This window comes from Staurois parvus, unplaced genomic scaffold, assembly GCF_062004578.1.
Source record: "Staurois parvus isolate SC_StPar_1 unplaced genomic scaffold, SC_StPar_1.0 ptg000299l, whole genome shotgun sequence".
NCBI classification, from domain to species: domain Eukaryota; kingdom Metazoa; phylum Chordata; class Amphibia; order Anura; family Ranidae; genus Staurois; species Staurois parvus.
Window position 1 is genome coordinate 23,890,548 of NW_028318095.1, and position 10,235 is coordinate 23,900,782.

The window sequence follows — 10,235 nt, forward strand, 5'->3', positions numbered from 1 at the left end:
CTGTACTGTCCTGACATTTGGGGGATATCTGTACTGTCCTGACATATGATGGATATCTGTACTGTCCTGACATTTGGGGGATGTCTGTACTGTTCTGACATTCTTGGACCTCAAGAAATTAGATTGGCTGTCAGTACTTCAGGATTGATCAATATTCAGATCTATACCATAGTTTGTGAACTCTATAACTTTCCTACAAACTAAATAATACATCCTAATTTGGGTTATTTTCACCAAAGACATGTAGCAGAATACATCTCGGCCTAAACTTATGAAGAACAATTATTTATTTGCAAACTTTTATAACAGAAACAAAGAAAAACGTGTGTTTTTTTCAAAATTTTTGGTCTTTTTTTGTTAATTTAGCAAAAAATAAAAACCCTGGCAGTGATTAAATACCACCAAAAGAAAGCTCTAGTTGTGTGAAGAAAATGATAAAATTTTAGTTTGGGTACAATGTTGTATGACTGCGCAATTGTCATTCAAAGTGTGAGAGCGCTGAAACCTGAAAACTGGCCTGGGCAGGAAGGTGTAAAATTGCCCGGTATTGAATTGGTTAACTGAACAAGCTGAAGTTAGAAGCTGATTGGCTACCATCCACAGCTGCACCAGATTGTAAGTGCTCCAGTTTTAGTAAATCTAAGGCTGGCCATACATTATACAAATATCTGGAGATTTTTGGTTTAGATTTACCAAAAACCATATAATAGGAGGACAAACCTAAACAACACTTTCAATTGTATCCAATTAGGCAGGTCCTTATACTACATAGTTGAAGGTAAATCTAAAGGAAATTGGGCAGAAAATTGGAAGATAATTGTATAATGTATGGCCAGCCTAAATGTCTGCTGATCCCACAGTTCAAACCATTTAGCAGGAATTTCCCAAAATTCAAACTGTGAATGACCAGCATAACGGTTAGAATTTGGAAAAATCCAAACCCATATTAAAGGACAAGTTATTATTATTATTATACAGGATTTATATAGCACCGACAGTTTGCTCAGCACTTTACAATATAACGGGAGAAAATACAGCAACAATACAGTTCAATACAAGAGGGATTTGAGGGTCCTGCTCCTTGGAGCTTACAATCTAGGAGGGAGGGGCTAGTGGTACAAAAGGTAATAACTGTGGGGGATGGACTGGTAGGAGGAGTAGAAGATTCCATTATTAGCTGAGGGCAGGATAGGCTTCCCTGAAGAGATAGGTTTTCAGAGATCGCCTAAAAGTGAGCAGAGTAGGCGATAGTCTGATAAATTGGGGTAGAGAGTTCCAGAGGATGGGGGAAGCTCTGGAGAAGTCCTGAAGACGAGCATGGGAGGAGGAGACAAGGGAGCTAGAGAGTAGGAGGTCTTGCGAGGAGCAGAGAGTACTGTTTGGGTGATATTTAGAGACAAGATTGGTGATGTAATTTGGGGCAGAGTTATAAATGGCTTTATACGTTATTGTTAGTGTTTTGAATTTTATCCGTTGGGCAATAGGAGGTCAGTGGAGGGATTGGCAGAGAGGGGTGGCAGATACAGAACGGTTAGTAAGGTGGATGAGTCTGGCAGCAGCATTCATGATAGACTGAAGAGGGGATAGTTTGCGATTAGGTAGGCCAATGAGGAGGGAGTTACAATAGTCAAGGTGTGATATAACAAGAGAGTGAATAAGTTGTTAGTGGTTTCCAAGGTTAGGAATGAGCGTATCTTGGAGATGTTGCTGAGGGAAGTCTACATGATTTCGACAGCGATTGGATTTGGGGCTGAAAGGACAGATGCGAGTCTAGGGTTACACCTTGTACCCTGGCATGAGGGGAGGGACTGATGATTGTGTTATTGATCTTGATGAAGAAGTCGGGGGGGGGGGGGGCACGGGCTGGAGGGAATACTAAGAGCTCAGTTTTGGAAAGATTGAGTTTGTGGAAGTGGAATGACATCCATGCCGATATGTCACTTAGTAGGTTAGTAATGCGAGAGGAGACTGAAGGGGTGAGGTGAGGGGTAGAAAGATAGATTTGTGTGTCATCAGCATAGAGATGGTACTTAAAGCCATGGGAGTTTATCAAGTGACCAAGGGAGGAGGTGTAGATGGAGAAGAGAAGGTGCCCAAGGACAGAACCTTGAGGGACCCCTACAGAAAGAGGGAGTGAAGAGGAGGAGGCAGCGTTATAGGTAACACTGAAGGAGCGCTGCGATAGGTAGGAGGAGAACCAGGAGAAAGCAGAGTCTCTGAGGCCAAGAGAGTGGAGTTTTTTGAGGAGGAGGGGATGGTCAACCGTATCAAAAGCCGCAGACTGGTCAAGTAGTAAGAGTATGGAGTAGTGGCCATTGGTTTTAGCAGTTAGTAGATCATTAGTGAGTTTTAGTAGGGCAGTTTCAGTGGAGTGTAGTGAGCGAAAGCCAGACTGTAAAGGGTGAAGAAGGTTGTTGTCGGAGAGGTGGGAGCTCACGCGATTGTAGACTAAGAGTTCTAGGAGTTCAGAGGTAAATAGCAAGTTCACCTTTTAGACAAAAATAATAGATGCATATTTTTTTGCAGGTAAAAAAATGTGCATTTATTGTTTTTGTCTACAGGAGCCTTAAAAGCATTGCACCAGTGATCGGTCTCCTGCAGACCTGTCAGAATATCTCTTTGCCGTACGGGATTTATGAGAAGCAGATATTCTGACAGGAAGCTTCAATGAACTAGCATGGCGCTCCACTAAGGCTGTTGGGATTTGCAGCTCATTCATTCACGGACTTCCATGAATTAATGAAGTGGCCGTGTGGGTGGAGCCCTGCATGCCCGCACTGTTTTAAAATTTGACAGATAGTATGGGGAGATGTCTCCCCCTTACTATCTATCAGAGTGAGGGGGGCGGCGGGCGGCAGCTGTGGCTATGGGAACATGTTACATGTTCCACCCTGAAAATGGATGGAACATGCAGCATGTTCCCAAAGGTGAACTTATCCTTTAACCACTTCCTGTCCGACCCATGTACATAGAGCCAGAGAGAAGGAGAAATGATTGCTTTTACAGCCTTTATGGGTGTAAAAGCAATCAGTGTAAAAAAAAAAAAAAAAAATCTTCATCACCCCCCACAAGTAGTACAGTGTCATTATGGTGACACTGTACTGCTAGGGTGACAGTATGTTAAAAAAAAAACAAAAAAAAAAACATAAATAACAATATAAAAAAAAAAATGTAAAAAACATTTTTGAAAAATTATAATTTTTGGTTATAACCTAATTTGGGTTATTTTTTTTTACTAACAAGATTATTATAAAAAATTTTATAAGAAAAACACTTTTTTAAACATTTTCGGACTATTAATTTATATAGCAAAAAACATCCCAGTGGTGAATAAATACCACCAAAATAAAGTTTTATCTGTCTCAAAAAATGCTAAAAACGTCATATGGGTACAGTGTTGCATGACCGCGCAATTGTCATTCAAAGTGTGATAGCGCTGAAAGCCGAAAATGGCCTGGACAGGAAGGGGGTAAAAGTGTCCGGACTTGAAGTGGTTAAAGTACTGGATATTTTCTTCCTCTCAGCAGATACGTAGATTGACAGAGAGTGAAGACGTGAGTATGTACTGATGAGCAAGGAGGAATAAAAGCAAGTCTGTTGCCCCATATGTGTAAAGCACCGTCTTTTTTAAAGCGGTATGAAACCCAAACCAAAACTGTAATATATTGCAGCTTACCAATCATTAGATTAGTGGCTGCATTAGTTTTCTTTCTTTAGGCTTTTTCCTTCTGTTTTCACCTAGTGATCTGGCCAGTAACAGACCTTCTGTATTAGAGTGCTTCCACTCTGGATGAGGGAGCACAAGGGAGCACCTTTGGACAGCAGCATTGCCAGTCTCTGGGGCAGGGGAATGTTAGATGGAATTGCAGGGTTAAATACAGTAAAAAATTGAAGCTGAACTCCAGCTCAGACTTTATAATCAATTAAATAAACTTTGTTTACCTTTTGGAATAAAAGTTTTACATAAATAAAAGTTGATCATTATAAGCATGCCTGCCATTGTTAAATGGTTTGTCCCGTCCCTGTAACCTGATACATAATGAAGAGAGTTTGTTCTTTTGAAAAACAACAGACTTACTGGCTGTATCGCCAGATGAAAATAAAAAAAAAAACTAAAAAAGAAAACTAATGCAAACATCACATTTAAGAATTAGTCAACTAAAATATAATAAATAAATTCTTTTAGGTTTAATCCCACAGCATTATTTACTGGGTGCCTGCACAATGATGATATTCAATATGCAACATCACATAACGATCAAAGTTCATTTCACTGTAGTCATTTCACTGAAAGAGTCAATCTCCCTGCTTTCAGTTTTCCTATTTTGTTGTTAAAGGGCCATACTACCTAAAGAGAAACAGTAAATCATTTTCAATATTTATTAAACGAGTACATTAAAGTGTATCAACAGTATGGTGAAAACATAAAATCATATATTTATTTCCACATTGTATTTCAATTTTTTTCAGTCTACTATTAATCTGAATGATCTTGAAATTTGTAAAATTACTTTGTGAAGATCCCAACACATTTACTTTCTTCAATTCTGTGACATGTATTCACTATGCCCGGTGAGTAGGCACTGTTGTGTCACATATTTCACAGAGCCTGCCTTTTGAATGACAGAGGTGCTGAGAGGAGATTCGGGAAGGAATCAGTACAGTGCAGTCACATTTTACAATCAGCAAGGTACCATGGGATATGTAGTCCTTAGAAATGGAAAGTAAAAAGCAGAAGGGAAGCTGCAAAGCATGCAGGGAGTCCAGGAAGTTGTGGAAAAGATCGCCAATAGACAGGCGGAACTCACAATATGAAAGGAGACTTTTCAAGTAAGCTTATACTGGATTGTCAAAGATAAAATATTATTTATAGTTTTATTAAATGTTGTTGTTATTAAATAAAAGTGTATGCTGTGACCATAGATTTTCTTTAATATTTGCATCAAAAAGCATGTGCACTGTTGTTAATACTAAAATAGACTATTTATTATTAAAAAGTATCAAGATGTGCTTTCAAACACCAATGCTCACTCACTCAGTAACAAGGGAAAACACCACATATCTCACTCACCAGCCAAAACTCTCCAACACTTGGCACCGTGCGCATCCTGGCTTTTCATCAGAGATACCTTTGCCAGACACCTAAATACTTTTTATGTTCCTGCTCATCCCAGGCAGTGTGAAGGCAGCCCATTCCAGAGGCGTAGCTAGGATATATGGTCCCTGTAGACACCCCCCGTCCCGATCACATTGCCCCCCCCCTTCATCCATGGCACTACTCACCCGGCTCGGCTCTCCCCGCGTCCCCTCCGGCACATGTTCGGCTCACTGCCCTCCTCTCCCGGCCAGCTCCTCTCTCCTCTCATAACTCACTGTGGATGGCAGACGTATCAGATGACACGTCTGCTGCAGCCGCTGCAGTGATCTTGTGACCTCTTTTTGGCGCTGCTCTACCTGCCCCCCCCAGCTACGCCTCTGACCCATTCATTATGGACCCGGCCCAAAAGATGAAAATGACCCTAACAGTGCACTGCAAAGCACAGCACATGCATTGTGGTGCCCTTCAATGTGGGTGCATTGCCAGTTACTCTATTCGTGCCTTGGGTGGGGTGAAAGTCATTAAAACATACCAATCTCAATGGGCCATTATGGTAGCACACAGATGTTGTAGAGTTCCCCTTTAAACTCTAACACTTCTAGCAGCCTGTGTTTGTAGAAGCAAGGTTTTTGGCTCATCTTCCCCCCTCCCTTATTTCCTGTGTGTGGGTCTGCAGTTGGTATTTCTTATCTCTAGCTGCTGGCCAAGGTTATTCTGCAGAGTTTAGGAAACCTTTTGAGTGTATAGAAAGTAGAAAAAGAAGTGTATGAATTGTGACGTAATCGTTGGTATATACACTTGTAAGAAGTTTTCTATAACTCACGTAGCAGATGAGGGCACAAGCCATCTGTTGAGTCAAAACAACTCTGTTTTTAATAAATCAGTTCCTTCCTTCAGACGTCCGAGTCCGGAGTTTTATCTGATTTTGCGGAAATTGCTACTACACCATAAGGTCCCATTTACACAGCTGAGCTGCAATGCATGTTTTGGGATTTGCCTGAATAAAGATAGTGTCTATCATAGTATAGCAGTGCAGTGTGTTTTAAAAACATAACGTCTGTTTTTTCCATATTTTAGGCCCCTTTCACACTGCTGAACAGAGCAGAGCGGGCGGATGGCAGGCCCCTGTCCGCTCAGTTTATGCAGAGCAGACATGGGGGGTAGAGTGCATACTGACTCCGCTGGCCATTTACACTCAACTGCCCTCTGATTCAATCCAACTAAACGGAAGAGGATGGATCCCCTTCCTTTTTTTTTTTTGGCGGACCTGATTGAATTGGAGGTAAGTGGGTGTAAAGTCTGTTTACACCCGCTAGTCCATAGGGATACTTGGACTATCCAATTAGGTCTGCCTGAAGAACTGACAGGCAGACCTGATTGGATTGCTCATATGAAAGGGGCCTAAGGCTGCAATTACACTTGAGCATTTTATAGCTCGAAGATGCTCAACAAGCAAAATCCCATTCATTTCAATGGTCCCTATCATTGATCAGATGTGAACAGGGGCCATTGAAATGAATGGGATTTTGCTTGTTGAAGGTATTTGAACTTCAAGCTTCAAGCTACAAAACTCTCAAGTGTGAATGCAGCCTAAGAGTGTTGGCAGGCCCAAAGACCTCAATGGCAGCACATCAGAACTCATATAACATGTGTTTTGGTTCATTGGCAATGGGGTATTAACAAGCCTTGGTCAATCAATGTTAACCATGTCCAGTCCAAACTTTAAATTTGAAAATACAAACCAATGCAAATCAAAATGAATGTCAACACACAAAGGAATCGGACACTGATGCATGGCAATACACCTATCTAACATTACACAATAACACACCTCTACGCACGTGCCTAGATCTACATAGTTACATAGTTAGTCTGGCTGACTAAAAAGACAAAAGACCATCCAGTTCAACCATAGAAAGGACCCAAGGACTCATTTACACTAGCATTAGCTCACTAAAGAGCAATTTGTGATGGATTGCATTTCAGGGTGCAATTTTCAGGTGGTGAGATGGTGTGGTTTCACCTCTTCACCTCTTGTTTTAACTCCAAAAAGCCCACACCACCTTGCTGCAACCACTTGCATCATAGTTGAATCACATAGTTGAGTCACAGTTCTGCCTTTGCTGCTTTGGGGCAGTAAAAATGTTCCTATCTTTACCCCATTCCCCTTCCTCAATAGCAAGTGGAAACTAGGCCTCATTGTTTCTGAGAAAAAAAACACGGGAAACTAAAAACTGAACTCAAAGTGTAACTAAGGCAAAACTTTTTTTTTTTTACGTTTTGGGTAGAGTGGATATGAATTAGAACACCTGCCAATTTTTATCGCCGCCTGTGCCCCCGTTAGGGAGATTTGGGTCAGAACAGTCAAATAAATCCTTTAAGTAGTAATCACACTTCTTTATAAGTCTTGGTTCACACCAATGTGTTTTTTAGTGCTTTTGCAGAAACGCACTACAGTCCATTTAACATGTTTCCTATGGAACATGTTCACATCTTTGCGTTTTTGAGCTACTGCGTTTTTGGAAAGGGTCAGGGACTTTTTTCCCGCAGCAGGTTGTGTTTTTGCTCCATACATTTCAATGGAACAACAATAAAAAAAATGCAAGCGATGCGTTTTTTATGCATTTTTGCTGCATTTTGCATTTTTATTCTGCCCAGCAACCAAAAAATTCCACTTTAACAAAAAAAACTGGAGAAAGCATCATTCGCAAAATGCATATATGTGAACCAAGCCTTGAGGTACAGTGGTACTCTCACAAATTGGAGTACCTACCTTACAGTACCTTGACATCAGAACAGAAATCTTCCAATGGGGACACTAGTTCTGGTGACCCTGGACACACCCCTGGGTTTCCTCTTTTTGGTGGAATTTCCTCTGACTTCCTGTTTTGGCTGCAGGACAGGAAGTGAAGGGAAATCTCCACTTTGGCAAAAAAAAAAAATTCTGAAAGGGGTTATAACTCTTTGTTGCCCTATTCAAAATGAAAAAAAAGAGAATTGCTTTTATTCTACAGTCAATGGGGGTTTAGTGGTACAGTTTGTTGTTACCAAAAACCCAGAATTTTTCCATGGAGAAAAGTCCTAGGGCCAAACCTTAAGGCTTCATTCATACGGGCGTACCAATTGGCGAAAGCTGGTGAGTGTCCTTGAACGCACGCTGTCTGCTTTTATGGACACGCACACGCACAGCTGTAAAATTGGGACCAGCAGATGTGTACACACAGCTGCTGCGTCCCAATAGACATGAAATCGGACTGACTGCATACGGATGCACAGAACACCTAGGCATCCTGTGCGAGCAAAGATGGATGGACGGATAGGTACGCCTTTGTGTAAAAGGCCTGAAAACTGTCCAGTTGGTAACAATTTCTGAAAGTAAATTGGAAACATCAAAAGAAAGCTCAGAACTGTGAAACATTGAAAATGTCATATCTTACCTTTATTAATCCCTCCATATAGGGTGTTTATGCAGATAAAATCATTTGTAGATCGGCTGGTCTAATAGAAAACCTTCCCCCGTCTGTAGTGTGGGCTCTGCTCTGTGTCCACTGTGTTTAGCTTGGTCTAGTTGCTAAGAGACCATTCATCATGTAGTCGTGTCTGAGCCGTGTCCAAGTTTCTGCTTCATCAGGATTGGAGACAAGCGCACTGTTTTGTATTCATTCATCAATGGCCACATAAATCCACATTAAATGACCCCCCAATACAGCCTATTACTATAAGCAACACATTCACAAAACCAGATATAGTCATAGAAACACCACAGTCCAAAATAACTTGCAGTAAAGTTACCGTAACACAAACATTTTTTCTTAATAATTAGTTTGGCTTTACCTGCAATTGTAATGTTTAGGTATAAAAAATTAATGTATAATAAACGTATGTTAAAGTCACATCGAATGACTTCCAAGTGAAGCCTAAAGTAACACTAAGCAATATCCTTTTTCTCCAAAAATAATCCATGGAAGTAATGACCAGTAATCTATTTTTCATACACATTATGGTGTTTTTCTGCCTCCTTGTAACATTTTCCATAAACTCCTGAATCCCTCCTTTTCCCCCTCACTTCCATTTGTTTGGCATGAGCAGTACACATTAGTTGTGGTCATGTGCACCGCTCTATGCGCACTACAGATCCCATTACCTGTGATTGTGTCCAGGCCAGGGGCAGACTGACCATTCAGGCACTTGGGCACTGCCCCACCTCTTTCCCCACCTCATTCTGAAACCCTGTGCCCTGCAGCAGCCTGAGGGAGGGAGAGGAGGATAAGTTGGAAGCACTGTATAGGGGCCAGGGGAGCATGGCATCAGACAGAAGGGGAACCTGCATAGGAAGGGATGATTGGTGCTATCAGGGCAGCATTTACTGTAACTGATCCCCTGTAGTTCGAGCTGAAACATGGTGGGAGGGAGAGAAGAAGCTGACTTTCAGCTGCTGCAAAGGGGGGGGGGGGACTACAGAGAATCAGTCCCATTAAATGCTACCCCCCGCTGCAACTATTATCTCCCACGATTATCTCCCTTCTTGCCCTAGCACCCTTGTTGAACTGATGGGGAGCAGCCCCATAGAGGAGGATCAGTGGTACGGCAGCCTTGCCACTATAAACTGCTCACTCACTGCATTGATACATACTGCTCACTCATTGCTCTGCCACTACATATTGCTCACTGACTGCCCTGCCAGTGCACATTGCTCATTGGCTGCTCTATCACTACAGACTGCTCATTGGCTGCTCTATCACTACAGACTGCGCACTGACTGCCCTATTACTACATACTGCTCACTGACTGAACTACCCTTACATACTGCTCACTAATGGGGAATGGAGGAGGTGAAGGAAGAAGGGGAACAGGGAGAGTATAAGGGGAATGCAGGGGGAAAGAGGAATAGAGGCATAGGGTCAGAGCGAGGGAGAACTGACTCAATGACTGCCTTATCACTACATACTGCTCACTGACCACCCTGCCACTACATATTGTTTACTGACTGGCCTGCTACTTTGTACTGCTCACTGACTGCCCTATCACCACATACTACTCACTGACTGCCCCCACTACGTACTGCTGTACTGACTGCCCCCCACTACATATTGCTCACTGACTGTCCTGCCACTACAGGATGATCAAGGATAGCTTT

At 41.9% G+C, this 10,235-nt stretch overlaps 1 protein-coding gene across 1 annotated transcript in view; it reads right to left on the bottom strand.

Annotated features, from left to right (window-relative positions):
• The window catches only part of EFCAB5 (EF-hand calcium binding domain 5), a 79,245-nt gene extending 70,594 nt beyond the window's left edge, over positions 1 to 8,651 (bottom strand). The window contains exon 1 of the mRNA XM_089683045.1: positions 8,536 to 8,651. The gene's annotated coding sequence lies outside the window, so the exon portion shown is untranslated. The remainder of the gene's footprint in view (positions 1 to 8,535) is intronic.
• Positions 8,652 to 10,235: the final 1,584 nt, after the last annotated feature.